Source organism: Salvelinus sp. IW2-2015, unplaced genomic scaffold (genome assembly GCF_002910315.2).
Source record: "Salvelinus sp. IW2-2015 unplaced genomic scaffold, ASM291031v2 Un_scaffold1960, whole genome shotgun sequence".
NCBI lineage: Eukaryota > Metazoa > Chordata > Actinopteri > Salmoniformes > Salmonidae > Salvelinus > Salvelinus sp. IW2-2015.
In genome coordinates, this window is record NW_019943313.1 from 12,989 (window position 1) to 28,552 (window position 15,564).

The 15,564-nt window shown below is 41.7% G+C and overlaps 1 pseudogene; it reads left to right on the top strand.

Annotated features, from left to right (window-relative positions):
* LOC139024866 (FRAS1-related extracellular matrix protein 2-like) overlaps positions 1–15,564 on the top strand; it is a 28,557-nt pseudogene that overhangs the window by 4,267 nt on the left and 8,726 nt on the right.

Sequence of the window (15,564 nt, forward strand, 5' to 3'; positions counted from 1 at the left end):
CACATTCTGTGATCTGTTGTCCTCTTGTAGGGAGAGGACACGACAAGCACTATACAACAAGTAGTTGCCTATTCATGGCCAAGTCCATCACTTTTTCTCAAATTCTTTATCCTGTAGTAATAACTGTTTAAACCCACGCCTACTGTCCTATTACTGTAATGTAAATGTGTAATTACAATACGGCACGATCAGGTTAGATAAAGGCTCCTTCTAACAGCTCATCACAGTTTCTGTAATGTCTGTTAAAAATAATGAAATTAATGCCATTCTAGAATGTGATCTGTGGGTATATATCGTGTACCCGATTTAACTTTTAAAGCGGGCGGGGCCCCTTGGTACTTAAAAAGCGGGGGCTGTTGCCACCGAATCCTCTTTTCGGGACCAGTCTCTGAATGCTCGTTTGGTGGCCAGCCAGGCCTGGACTTCAACCCTATTGAACATCTCTGGAGAGACCTGAAAGTAGCCAGTGCAGTGACCCTCCCCATCCAACCGGACAGAGCGTGAGAGGATCTGCAGAGCCGCAATGGGGAGAAACTCCCCATTAAATACAGGTCAGCTTTTGTATGCGTCATACGGCGCGCGCGCAGAGAGACTCAGGCTGTAATCGCGTCGACACCGCAAAGGTCTTTCAACAAAGTTACTGAGTAAAAGGTCTGAATACTGATTGTAAAATGTGTATAGATGTACATCAGGATAGTTTATATTTAATAACATTTTTGCAACCAATAGTTTCAAAAAACTAGTTTTTTTTGCTTGTGTCATTATGGTGGTGATTGTGGTTAAGATTGATGAGGGGGGGGGGACAATTGAATCAATCTTTAGGAATGATTGCTGTAACGTAACAAATATGTGGGATAATATGTAGTATTTACTTTATAATATAAATCAATAAATTGTTCGGTCATGAGGATCAAACCATAGACCCCTGTTCTGGTTCTTGACTTAGGACTCCTTTCTAATAGTAGTGAAAAAAACTTATGGGTTTTTCAATTGCTGGGTGACATATACGTTATCATAAAGTGTAACGTGCTCTTTTCGCTGTTGTCTTGAGTGAGTAGACCAAGGTCTCGCCTAGCGGTTATTTTTAGTTGTGATTGATATACATAATTGACTGTTTATTCTGTAAGATTTGCTAAGGACAGACCACGAAACACGTGGATTTAAATATACAAGAATATATCAAACGAACTAGACAACCTAAAACAAACTACATTGAAACGAAGAACACAATGAACAGGAACGACCGAATGAAACGAGACGAACATGACCGTGTGGTGCCCACAAAACACAGACACAGCTATTCAATCCACCCACCAACAAACCAGTGAGAACAAATTATTTTTTTCCTTTTTACTCTGTAATTTAATGGATCTTCCCTCAATTTTAGATCGGTAAATCGGCAATAAATACTCTGCCTTCTAATTTAAGAGCTTCATATTCCCAGTCGCAAACTCCAAATACCACATTATGAAACGCATAATACATAGACTGTCACCACCCCAAACTCACGCCTCTGACTATCACACACATTACATAAACAACAGAAACAGGTCAGGAACGTGACAGAACCTCCCCCTTCAAGGTTTGCGAACGCCTGTGGCCTCGCACCTCAGCGATCAAAGTTCCAATGGGAGGGTTTGTTGTGTGGGGCATTGACCACGGTTTGGTGGCTCAGGGCCTTTCTCGGACGCTGTCCCACACACCAATTAGATCACTCCCGTCTCTTTCTGTTATCCCTCCCTTCCCAATGACCTCACCTCCAACTAATAAACTCATCTCTAAAATGAAGGTGGCAGCATCCGGTGATTTAAGGCCAGCACGGGATAAGGGGCTGGTCACCGGGTGTTCATGGACCTTCTGTCTAGTCCTGGCCTGTTAGGGACTCTGGCATTGGTCCTGGCGGAGTTGGATCTTGCAGGTCCTGGCTGAGGGATCTCTGGCACGTTCCTGGTTCGAGGCTCTGGTCATGGTCCTTGGCTGGACGCGTCTTGTGTCAGGTCCCTGGCTGGACGGACTCTGGCAGCGTCGCTGGACGGCTTTCTGGCAGGTCCTGTGTTCTGGTACGGTCTCCGTGCAGGTCCTGGTTTCTGGGACGGCTCTGGTGCTAGGTCCTTGGCTAGACGGCTCTGCTGGTCCGTGGCTGGACGGCTCTGGCTGGTCCTGTGGTGCTGGGACGGCTTTCATTGTGCTTGGTCCTTGTGTACTGGACGTAACTGGAGGGGCATCTGGCTTGGAGACACGCTACCATAGGGAGAGTCTGTTGGAGGTGAGGAACTAGGGCTCTGAGATTTGCACTGTGAAGCCTGGTGCGTTTGGTGTCTCGGCATGATGTACTGGGCTGGGGTGTAGGATGTAGCCCGGAAATACGCGGACCGTGTGTAGCGTAGCTGCGCTCCTTCCGATGCACCGAGAGCCTGCCCAACCTTACCTGGCTGAATTGTGCTACCTGCGTCTGCTTCGACCAGTGCGTGGGAGGGTTGGAATTTAACCCGCCATCCGGCTATGTAGGCGAACCTCACCTATGCGGTAAGCGCTTAAAGGTGCCATGTTAAGCCGGCCCCAAGTGGAAGATTCTGGTACGCTCGGTGGCCAGTATATGCAGAGGCCTGCCTTCTGGTCACTTGGCTCTCAATCGCTCAATCTTCCTTCTGCTCTTACTCAGTGCTGGAGGAGGTGGGAATAACCCGCGCACTGGCCGCCTATTGCATACCCGTTGACAGGAGACCACCAACGTGGCTGCCTGACTGCGTGTAACACGGGGGTCCTGCCCGTACTCCCCGCTCTCACGGTAGGCCGTGGGGAAGTGGGCGCAGGTCTCCTACCTGCCCTCGGGCCCACTGACCTCTTAGCCCCCCCCAAGAATTTTAGGGTAGTACTTGCGGCTTTCCAGCCTTGCTTCCGTGCTGCCTCCTCTAACGTCGCCTCTCCGCTTTCGCTGCCTCCAGCTACCGCTTATGGGGCCGGCCGACACCTCCCACTCGCGGCTCTGGCCCAGGGTCCTTTACCGTCCAGGATCTCTTCCCATGTCCCAATCCTCCTTTTCCCCCGACACTGCTGCTGTCGTGGCTGTCCGTAACCCGCTGCTTGATCTGGGTTTGTTGGTGGGTGATTCTGTAACAGCTGCTCTTCGCGTGAGTGATAGACCAAGGCGCAGCGTGGGTGATGAAACATTAATGACTTTATTCTGTAAGACGAAGACAGACACGAAATACACTTGACTTAATTATACAATAATAACAACGTGTTACTAGGACAGACCTAAACTACGTATACTTATCATTGAAACGAAGAACACTATTGCGAACTAGTGATTCGGCACCGAGACTGAGACTGTAGTACCGTTGTGGTTTTTCGCAACAAACACAGACAACAGCGGACAATCACCCACCAACAAACTATGGTTGAGAATTACAACTCTATCGTCTTAATATGACTTTCTCAATTAGAGAGGGAAAACGCAAACACCTGCCTCTAATTAAGAGCCATTTACCAGGCAACCCAAAACCAACATAGAAACACGCAACATAGATGCCCCACCAAAACTCACGCCCTGACCATCACAACCCATACAAAACAACAAAAACAGGTCAGGAAGTAACACCAAAAAAGATTCAGTTTTCTTTACCTATGAACAATTTGGAATTATCAGTCTCAGAACATGGTCTTATGTTGGGATTTTAATTCAAACTCTGGGTTTAGTCTCCAATTGGCAATCTATTCGCTATATGTGCATTTGGGAAACACACAGTATTTCTGTCTTTGCGCATTCCAGTCAATGTTATAATCAGAGAACACCGTAGCTGGAATTACTTACCTTTCACTAACGAGTAGGAAAACACACAACACCACACTACACACACCACACACACGCACCACACACGATAAACCAGCTCTGCACGTAAAACATGGATCAACCTAAAAAAAAAAATGTAAAGGAGATACGGATCTCTCAAGGGGAAATTACTACATTTGTTGGAAACCAAATTAAAATTTATTCAATTTCCAACAGTTATATTTGATTGTATTATCGAAACCTAGATTTACAGTTGCTGCAACCTATGTCGATACCAAAACTTTTAATTTCCCCCTTTTTCAAGAGCAATATGCAGAAATGCACTCCGCCATTTCCCGGGTTTGCAAAAAATTCTAATATCGCCTAATTTCAGTTTATGTGACAAACAAGCAAGTTAGTGAGAGAATCAGTCCATCTAAACTGCAGGGAATTATGATTTTTTAATAACTAAAAAATTATTGTATTTGCGCTGTTTGAACCTGGTTGTACAAAACAAAAGTACAAGATTACAAAAACAAAAAACTTATAGATGGGAAGCAAGAAAATAGAACACGTAGAACATAACCTAACTTTTTTAGACTTGCTTTCAAATGAGAATGACATATCTATACTCACATTTCTATGAGAATTTTGTTTAAGGTCGCGCTTCAAACATAATGAAATTAGAATAAAATGAATTTCCTGTAAACATAAAGTTACATCTTCCTCCAAACTAGATTTTTCACTTTTCACTGGAACTGCCTAATCTATATTAAGTAGAAAGTAAGGGAGGAAGGAAAGAGCTATCCTTACATGTGTATAGTATCTATTCTATATTACTGAACTGGGTTACAAATTCTTAATCTTTGAAACCAATCTGTACATTCCCTGTAAATCCAGCCTTTTTAAAAAAAGATCTTATTCCGTTTGATTTTTCACTAGCACTTGAACAAAATATAATCAAAGATGCATACATTTTTTTATTTTTTATTTTTCTGAGTTACTGTTCACATAAGAAATCAATCATTTAAATAAATTCATTTAGGCGCCGAATCTATGGGGTTTTTACATGACTGGGAATACAGATTATCAAATCAAATTGGATTTGTCCACTATGTGCCGATAACAATACAGTGAAATGCTTACTTACAAAGCCTTAATCAACAAATGCAGTTCAAGAAATAGAGTTAAGAAAATATTTACTAAATAAACTAAAGTAAAAAAAAAAGTATAAAATCAAAAAAGGTAACACAAGAAATTACATAACAATAACGAGGCTATTACGGGGGACCCAGTACAGATGTCAATGTTGCAGGGGTACAGGGTAGTCATTTATAAGTGCTATGAATAGTATAGATAAAAAGCGAGTGATCAGCAGTGTAAAAAAACACGGGGGCGGGGGGGGGGGTGGGGGGGTAAATAGTCCAGGTTCATTTGATTAATTGTCAGCAGTCTATGGCTTGCTGTGAGGTAGCAGAGAGAACAGTGTATGACTTGGGTGACTGGAGTCTTTGACAATTTTTGGTCTTTCCTCTGACACCGCCTGGTATAGAGGTCCTGGATGACAGGAAGCTTGACCCCAGTGATGTACTGGGCCGTACGCACCATCCACTGTAGCGCCTTACGGTCAGATGCCGAGCAGTTGCCATACCAGGTGGTGATGCAACTGGTCAGGATGCTCTCTGATGGTGTCGCGTATGTAGAACATTTTAAGGATCTGGGGACCCATGCCAAATCTTTTCAGTGACATCTCCTTGATCAGGCTGTTGATTGTGGGCTGGAGTTTGTTCCACTCCTCTCAATGGCTGTGTGAAGTTGCTGGATATTGGCGGGAACTGAAACACGCTGTTCGAAAACACATTGATCCAGAGCATCCCAAACATGCTCAATGGGTGGCACATGGTCTGGTGAGGTATGCAGGCCATAGAAGGAACATTGTCAGCTTCCAGGAATTATCCAGATCCTTGCGACATGGGGGCCGTGCATTATTATGCTGAAGCATGAGGTGATGGCGGCGAATGAATGGCACGACAACGGGCCTCAGGATCACGTCACGGTGACCCATTTGCCACTGATGTCGGTCACGACGCCAAACTGCAGACAGGTCAAGACCCTGTTGTGATTCACCCATACACGCTCTTCACTTACCACCGCATGCCTAGAATCTGGCACTAATACTTTCATAATTCCATGTGATACTTAGAACCCTGCGTGGTTAAGGTTTACATGTGTGATACTTAGAACCCTGGTAAGGGTTACATTGTGATACTTAGAACCCTGGTTAAGGGTTACATTGTGATACTTAGAACCCTGGTTAAGGGTACATTGTGATACTTATGAACCCTGGTTAAGTTACATTGTGATACTTAGAACCCTGGTTATAGGGTTACATTGTGATACTTAGAACCCGAGTTAAGGTTACAATGTGATACTTAGAACCCTGGTTAAGGGTTACATTGTGATACTTAGAACCCTGGTTAAGGTTACATTGTGATACTTAGAACCCTGGTTAAGGGTTACATTGTGATACTTAGAACCCTGGTTAAGGGTTACATTGTGATACTTAGAACCCTGGTTAAGGATTACATTGTGATACTTAGAAACCCTGGTTAAGGGTTACATTGTGATACTTAGAACCCGAGTTAAGGGTACATTGTGATACTTAGAACCCTGGTTAAGGGGTACATTGTGATACTTAGAACCCTGGTTAAGGGTTACATTGTGATACGAGAACCCTGGTTAAGGGTTACATTGTGATACTTAGAACCCTGTGTTAAGGGTTACATTGTGATACTTAGAACCCTGGTTAAGGGTTACATTGTGGATACTTAGAACCCTGGTTATAGGGTTACAGATTTGATACTTAGAACCCTGGGTAAGGGTTACATGTGGATACTTAGAACCCTGGTTAAGGGTTACATTGTGATACTTAGAACCCTGGTTAAGGGTTACATTGTATACTTAGAACCCGGTTAAGGTTTACATTGTGATACTTAGAACCCTGGTTAAGGGTTACATTGTGATACTTAGAACCCTGGTTAAGGGTTACATTGTGATACTTAGAACCCTGGTTAAGGGTTACATTGTGATAATTAGAACCCTGGTTAAGGGTTACATTGTGATCAGTTGTGATTTGTACTTAGAACCCTGGTTAAGGTTACAGTTTTGTGATACTTAGAAACCCTGGTTAAGGGTTACATTGTGATCTTAGAACCCTGGTTAAGGGTTACATTGTGATACTTAGAACCCTGGTTAAGGGTTACATTGTGATACTTAGAACCCTGGTTAAGGGTTACATTGTGATACTTAGAACCCTGGGTAAAGGGTTACATTGTATACTTTAGAACCTGGTTAAGGGTTACATTGTGTACTTAGAAACCCTGGTTAAGGATACATTGTTGATACTCTAGAACCCTGTGTTAGGGGTTACATGTGTACTTAGAAACCCTTAACCAGGGTTCTAAGTATCACAATGTAACCCTTAACCAGGGTTCTAAGTATCACAATGTAACCCTTAACCAGGGTTCTAAGTATCACATGGAATTATGAAAGTATTAGTGCAGATTCTAGGCATGCGGTGGATAAGTGAAAGCGTGTATGGTGAATACAACAGGGTCTTGACCTGTCTGCAGTTTGGCGTCGTGACCGACATCAGTGGGCAAATGGTCACCGTGACGTGATCCTGAGGCCCGTTGTCGTGCCATTCATTCGCCGCCATCACCTCATGCTTCAGCATAATAATGCACGGCCCCCATGTCGCAAGGATCTGGACATAATTCCTGGAAGCTGACAATGTTCCTTCTATGGCCTGCATACTCACCAGACATGTCACCCATTGAGCATGTTTGGGATGCTCTGGATCAATGTGTTTTCGAACAGCGTGTTTCAGTTCCCGCCAATATCCAGCAACTTCACACAGCCATTGAAGAGGAGTGGAACAACACTCCACAGGCCACAATCAACAGCCTGATCAAGGAGATGTCACTGAAAAGATTTGGCATGGGTCCCCAGATCCTTAAAATGTTCTACAGCGACACCATCAAGAGCATCCTGACCAGTTGCATCACCACCTGGTATGGCAACTGCTCGGCATCTGACCGTAAGGCGCTACAGTGGATGGTGCGTACGGCCCAGTACATCACTGGGGTCAAGCTTCCTGTCATCCAGGACCTCTATACCAGGCGGTGTCAGAGGAAAGACCAAAAAATTGTCAAAGACTCCAGTCACCCAAGTCATACACTGTTCTCTCTGCTACCTCACAGCAAGCCATAAGACTGCTGAACAATTAATCAAATGAAAACCTGGGTGTATTATGGGTACAGAGGCCTTCAATGTCGCTTGCATTCTAAATTATAGTTTGGATTCCCTTCAACAGTCCCATCACCGTCCCATGTGGTCCACAGCTCTTCGAGACTGCATCACGGACTCACTGGACACAAGAAGTCCATGTCCGAAGCATGCCTAGTATCTGACAATGAGATGTCAACCACCAGGCTTGTTTCCGAATCGCAAATACGTTCCCTAATAGGGCGGACATGGCCAGAGCCAATGACCCTGATTCTAGTGTGGACCCGACACAAGAATCCCTGGGTGTACTACCGCCGACAGAACAACGTGTGTGTGCTGTGATGTGCACATCTCTAGAGTGTAAGACCACAGAGGTGCTGGTTGGAGTGTCCGGAGAGGAGAACCGGAGGTGAGATTTCAGACAGAACCTTTAGTAACTCCTATGTTTTGTGGATAGTCAATGAGATTAACCATAAAAATATTTTCTGGAGGCCTCCCAGTGGCAACAGCGGTCTTAAAGGCCACAGCATCGCAGTGCTAGATGTGTCACTATACAGAAACCCCTGGTTCGATCCCAGGTGTTATCACAGAGAGCCATAGAGGCGGCGCACAATTGGCCTAGTCGTCGTACTCGGATACCTTGTCCATCAGCGATCTAAGTAACTTCCTTGTGGAGGCCGGGGCAATGCACGCTGACTTGCGGTCGCAGCCCTGTACGTGTTTCCTCTCGACAAGAGCATGAATGCGGGCTTGGCGGGTCGGTATGTTTCGGAGGACCGCAAGCTCTGGGCTTTCCTTTCTCGACCTTCGCTCTCCTGAGTCCGATACGGAGTTGTAACTCAATTGCATAATCATGAAATGGGGAGAAAAGGGGATAAAAGGAATTCTGCCCCAGCCCCATATGGCGACCCTGTGACCCAACCTAACTTCTGGAGATCATACTGACATATATACTAACATAATATCTGTCTGACAGGGACTACCTGCGGTCACATTTGTGTGCTTGGACAGCTGTCCATGGAATTTAATTAATATTCTATCTACACCTCAATGTCGTATGTCCTTCTGCTTTTTTCCACAGTCGCTTGTGGAGGAGAGTGTGGAGGTGGGAATATGTATGGGAGGAGACTGAAAGGAGCTGGGCTGACAGAGAATATCGCCAAAAGCTAAAGGTAAAGTAGTTTTTATAGTGACAGTCCAAATACATTGGTGAAAAGTAACCGTAGATATTATAGTCATAATTTCGAGTAAATATTGAATTAAGGATAAACAATGGATTACAGGACTAAGTATATAAGGGTGGTATTTTATAACCCCCGTTTATTTTACACTGTGAATCTCGCTGTTTTATTATCTATTCATAGTCACTTTATAAATGACTACCTGTACCCCTGCACATTGAACTCTTGTACTGGGTCCACCCTGTATATAGCCTCGTTATTGTTATGTAATTTTCTTGTGTTACTTTTTGATTTTATACTTTTTTTTTTACTTTAGTTTATTTAGTAAATATTTTCTTAACTCTATTTCTTGAACTGCATTGTTGATTAAGGGCTTGTAAGTAAGCATTTCACTGTATTGTATTCGGCACATGTGACAAATCCAATTTGATTTGATATCTGTATTCCCAGTCATGTGAAACCCATAGATTCGGGCCTAATGAATTTATTTAAATTGATTGATTTCCTTATGTGAACAGTAACTCAGAAAAATAAAAAATAAAAAAATGTTGCATCTTGTGATTATTTTTGTTCAGTGTAGTGAAAAATCAACGGAATAAGATCTTTTTTTTAAAAAGGGCTGTATTTACAGGGAATGTAAGATTTGGTTTCAAATTAAGAATTTGTAACCCAGTTCAAGTAATATAGATAGATACTATACACATTAAGGATTAGCTCTTCTCTTCCTCCTCTTTCTACTAATATAGATAGGCAGTTCCAGTGGAAAAGTGAAAAATCTATTTGGAGGAAGATTGTAACTTTTATTGTTTACAGGAAATTCATTTTTATTTCTAATTCATTATGTTTGAAGCGACCTAAACAAATTCTCATAGAAATGTGAGTTATAGATATGTCATTCTCATTGAAAGCAAGTCTAAAAAAGATGTAGGTATGTTCTACGTGTTCTATTTCTATGCTTCCCATTCTTAAGTTTTTGTTTTTGTATCTTGTACTTTTGGTTTTGTACACCAGGTTCAAACAGCTGAAAATACAATATTTTTAGTTATTAAAAAAATATAATTCACTGCAGTTTAGATGGTACAATGATTCTCTCCACTATACTTGCTTGTTTTGTCACATAAACTGAAATTAGGCGAACTATTAGAATTTTTGCAAACCGGGAAATGGCGGAGTGATTTCTGCATATTGCTCCTTGAAAAGGGGGAAATTAAAAGTTTTGTATGAAATAGGTTGCAGCAACTGTAAATATAGGTTCGATAATAATCAAATATAACTGTTGGCATTGAATATTTTATTTGGTTTCAACAAATGTAGTATTTCCCCTTGAGAGATCGTATCTCATTTACTTTTTTTTTTTAGGTTGATCCATGTTTTACAGTGCAGAGCTGGTTCTATCGTGTGTGTGTGTGTGTGTGTGTGTGTGTGTGTGTGTGTTTCCTACTCGTTAGTGAAAGGTAATATTCCAGCTACGGTGTTCTCTGATTATAATTGACTATGCAAAAGACAGAATATGTGTGTTTCCCAAATGGCACTATATAGCGAATAGATTGCCAATTGAGACTAAACCAGAGTTTAATTAAAATCAAACAAAGAACATGTCTTGAGACTGATAATTCCATTGTTCATGGTATAAAATGAATCTTTTGTGTCACGTTCCTGACCTGTTTTCTGTTGTTTTGTATGTGTGTGATGGTCAGGGCGTGAGTTTTGGGTGGGCAGTCTATGTTTGCTGTTTCTATGTTGGTTTTGGGTTGCCTGGTATGGCTCTTAATTAGAGGCAGGTGTTTTGCGTTTTCCTCTAATTGAGAGTCATATTAAGGTAGGTTGTTCTCACTGTTTGTTGGTGGGTGATTGTAGCTGTGTCTGTGTTTGTTGCACCACACGGTACTGTCTCGTCTCGTTCATTCGGTCGTTCCTGTTCATGTGTTCTTCGTTTCATGTAAGTTCGTAGTTTAGGTCTGTCTAGTTCGTTTTGTTATTTTGTATATTTAGTCAAGTGTATTTCGTGTCTGTCTTCATCTTACAATAAAGTCATTATGTATTCATCACCCGCTGCGCCTTGGTCTACTCACTCACCGAAAGAGAGCCGTTACACTTTTGTAACGTATATGCACCCAGCATTGAAAACCCATAGTTTTTTTCACTCTTAGAAAGGAGTCTAAGTAGAACCAGACAGGGGTCTATGGTTTGTCCTCATAGACCGAACATTTTGATTTTATAAAGTATACTACTTTTTCCCACATTTTGTTACGTTACAGCATCATTCTAAAATTGATTAAATTGTCCCCCCCCCCTCATCAATCTAAACACAATACCCCATAATGACCAAGCAAAAAAACTGTTTTTTTGAAATTGTTGCAAATGTATTAAATATAACTACCTGATGTATCACATTTTACATCAGTATTCAGACCTTTTACTCAGTACTTTGTTGAAGCACCTTTGGCAGCGATTACAGCCTTGAGTCTTCTTGGGTATGACGCTACAAGCTTGACCTGTATTTGGGGAGTTTCTCCCCATTCTTCTCTGCAGATCCTCTCAAGCTCTGTCAGGTTGGATGGGGAGGGTCACTGCACTGCTACTTTCAGGTCTCTCCAGAGATGTTCAATAGGGTTCAAGTCCAGGCTCTGGCTGGGCCACTCAAAGACATTCAGAGACTTGTCCCGAAAAGAGGATCGGTGGCAGCTAGTAGGCTAGTAAATCGGGTACACGATATATACCACAGATCACATTCTAGAATGGATTATTTCATTATTTTTAACAGAATTACAGAAACTGTGATGAGCTGTTAGATAGGAGCCATTTATCTAACTGATCGTGCCGTATTGTAATTACACATTTAATTACAGTAATAGGAAGTAGGTGGGGTTTAAACACGTTATTACTACAGGATAAAGAATTTGAGAGATGACTTGGCCTTGGAATAGCACTACTGTTGTGTGTGTGTCCTCTCACATTGCCACCGTTTCAGTTTTTTAAAGGTAATATTGTTTTTTTGCTTGAGGGAGATAACTTGGAGAAGACTAATAATTACACTATAAATACAAAAGTATGTGGACACCCATTCTTATTAGTGGATGTTGGCTATTTCAGCCACACACATTGCTGACAGGTGTATCAAATCGAGCACACAGCCATATTGGGTAAAATGTCAGAGGAGACGAGGTTGTAAATTAGTTCAGATTTTGGGGCAAAATGTCAGAGAAGACAAGGTTGTATATTAGTTCAGATATTTGGGTAAAATGTCAGAAGACGAGGGAAAAGGTAGACAAGATTTTCATGGATTTAATTTCCCTCCCCTAATGTTCCATAGGAGGGGTTTGTCACAGGATGATGTATGTTGGCGACGTGAAGGGGCAGAAGGAACCCTCATACACGCACTGTGGGAATGCCCCGTTGTGCACCCCCTATGGGCCACAGCCTTACAGCGCATGGCCTTGGATCCCAGGTACCTACAGTAGGTCACCAAGACTGTGTCTGCTGAGTGACAAGGCTCAAATAAGAGGGATTAAAAAAAACAAAATGTAAAATACAATGTTTAGGTATTGTTTCTGTGTTAAGACTCGTCCTGAAACATTGGAAGAGCTCTAATGAGCCAGTGTTCACGGAGTGGATGAATCTGTTGATTAAAAAACACATCGTATGAAAACATGTTAGCAAATAGGCTGGGGAAAAAATTATAGAGACAAAAAAGATACGAGAACGATTGTGGGCACATAAAATAATATCATGGCCATGAAATAGCAGATCATTTCTCAGGAAAACATCTCCCTGTATGTGTTTTTATATATATTTTTTTAATATGTTGGTTTTGTGTTAAAGATTTTCTTATTATTATTGTCTATACCCATAAAGAAAATATGTCTCTCGCCCTCCCCCTCTCTCCTGATTTGGTTCTAACCTTTTCTACCCTCTACTGATTGGGTCTAACCTTCCCCCCCCCCTCTCTCTCCTGATTGGTTCTAACCTTTTCCCCCACTCTACAGGTGCTGAATCTGGTCCAATCGTACGTGACTCTGCGTGTTCCACTGCACGTGTCATACGTGTTCCAGTCCCCGGTGGGTGCGGGGGGCTGGCAGCATTTAGACCAGCAGTCTGAGCTCCGCCTCACCTTTGTGTACGATACTGCTATACTGTGGAAGGACGGCATCGGGAGCCCACCGCAGGCTGAGTTACAGGGTGAGAAGAAACAGAGAGTGCGTGGGAGAGGGGCATCTGTGTGAGAGTGAGGGAGGAGGGAGTGCGGGAGGAAGAGAGGGAGGGAGGGAGGGAGGCAGTGAGTGGGTGGGGGAGTGAGGGAGAGAATGTGAGAGGGAGACTGAATACCTATTTATTATACTGTATAGACTGAGTGATACATATTACTATACTGTATAGACTGAGTGATACATATTACTATACTGTATAGACTGACTGATACATATTATGTATACTGTATAGACTGAGTGATACATATTACTATACTGTATAGACTGACTGATACATATTATTATACTGTATAGACTGACTGATACATATTACTATACTGTATAGACTGACTGATACATATTACTATACTGTATAGACTGACTGATACATATTATTATACTGTATAGACTGAGTGATACATATTACTATAGCTGTATAGACTGACTGATACATATTATATACTGTATAGACTGACTGATAATATTATTATACTGTATAGACTGACTGATACTATTATTATTATACTGTATAGACTGACTGATACATATTATTATACTGTATAGACTGACTGATACATATTACTATACTGTTATAGAGACTGATACATATTACTATACTGTATAGACTGAGTGATACATATTTATTATACTGTATAGACTGACTGATACCTATTACTATACTGTATAGACTGACTGATACATATTATTATACTGTATAGACTGACTGATACATATTATTACTACTGTATAGACTGACTGATACATATTATTATACTGTTTAGACTGACTGATACATATACTATACTGTATAGACTGACTGATACATATTATTATACTGTTTAGACTGACTAATACAATATTATATACTGTATAGACTGACTGATACATATTATTATACTGTATAGACTGACTGATACATATTTATTATACTGTATAAGACTGACTGATACATATTATTATACTGTATAGACTGACTGATACATAATATTATATAGACTGATACATATTATTATATAGACTGATATATATTACTATATAGACTGACTAATACATATTATTATACTGTATAGACTGAGTGAATCATATTATTATATAGACTGACTGATACATATTACTATACTGTATGGACTGACTGTCACGACTTCCGCCGAAGTCGGTCCCTGCTTCTTGTTCGGGCGGCGTTCGGCGGTCGACGTCAACGGCTTTCTAGCCATCGCCCGATCCACTTTCTATTTTCCATTTGTTTTGTCTTGTTTTACACACCTGGTTTCAATTCCCCAATGACATGTTCATTATTTAACCCTCTGTTTCCCCATGGTTTTTTGTGAGTGATTGTTTATATGTAAGTTCGGTTCGTTGTTTGTGGGCTTGGTATTACTTCATGTATTTGGACATTTTGAGGAAAGTTCCTTTTGTTACTCATCTCTGCTGTCCTGCGCCTGTGACTCCTCTGCACCAGCTACACCAGAACCTTACAGACTGATACATATTATTATACTGTATAGACTGACTGATATATATTATTATATAAAACTGACTGATATATATTATTATATAAACTGACTGATATATATTATTATATAGACTGACTGATACATATTATTATAGACTGACTGATACATATTAATTATACGTATAGACTGACTGATACATATTATTATATAGACTGACTGCGTCCAATATTATTGGACATGGATATATTGTATGTGTGTGTGTGTGTTGTGTGTGTGTGTGTGTGTGTGTGTGTGTGTGTGTGTGTGTGTGTGTTCACCTGTGCTCTTGATCCTGCCTTCAAAGTTGGCCTCTACAAACAGACCTCTGAAGCGAGCCTTGGTTTTAAAGTTGACCACCAGACGACCCTGCTCGTCGATAGGCATACTGGTGGGGTACAGGGCACCTGCAGAAATGCAAGATTAACTTTTAGATTTGCTATCAATATTCAAAGTAGTTTTTATTTGATTTTGGAAATAATAATCATCTATCCCTTTCACTTTCTCTCTCCGTCCCCCTCCCTCCCTCCCTCACCCCCTCCCGCCCTCACCCCCTCCTACCCTCCCTCCCTCCCTCACCTGCTCACTCCCTCCCCCACCCACTTACTCCCTTCCCCAATCCCTACCTCCCTCACCCGCTCACTTCG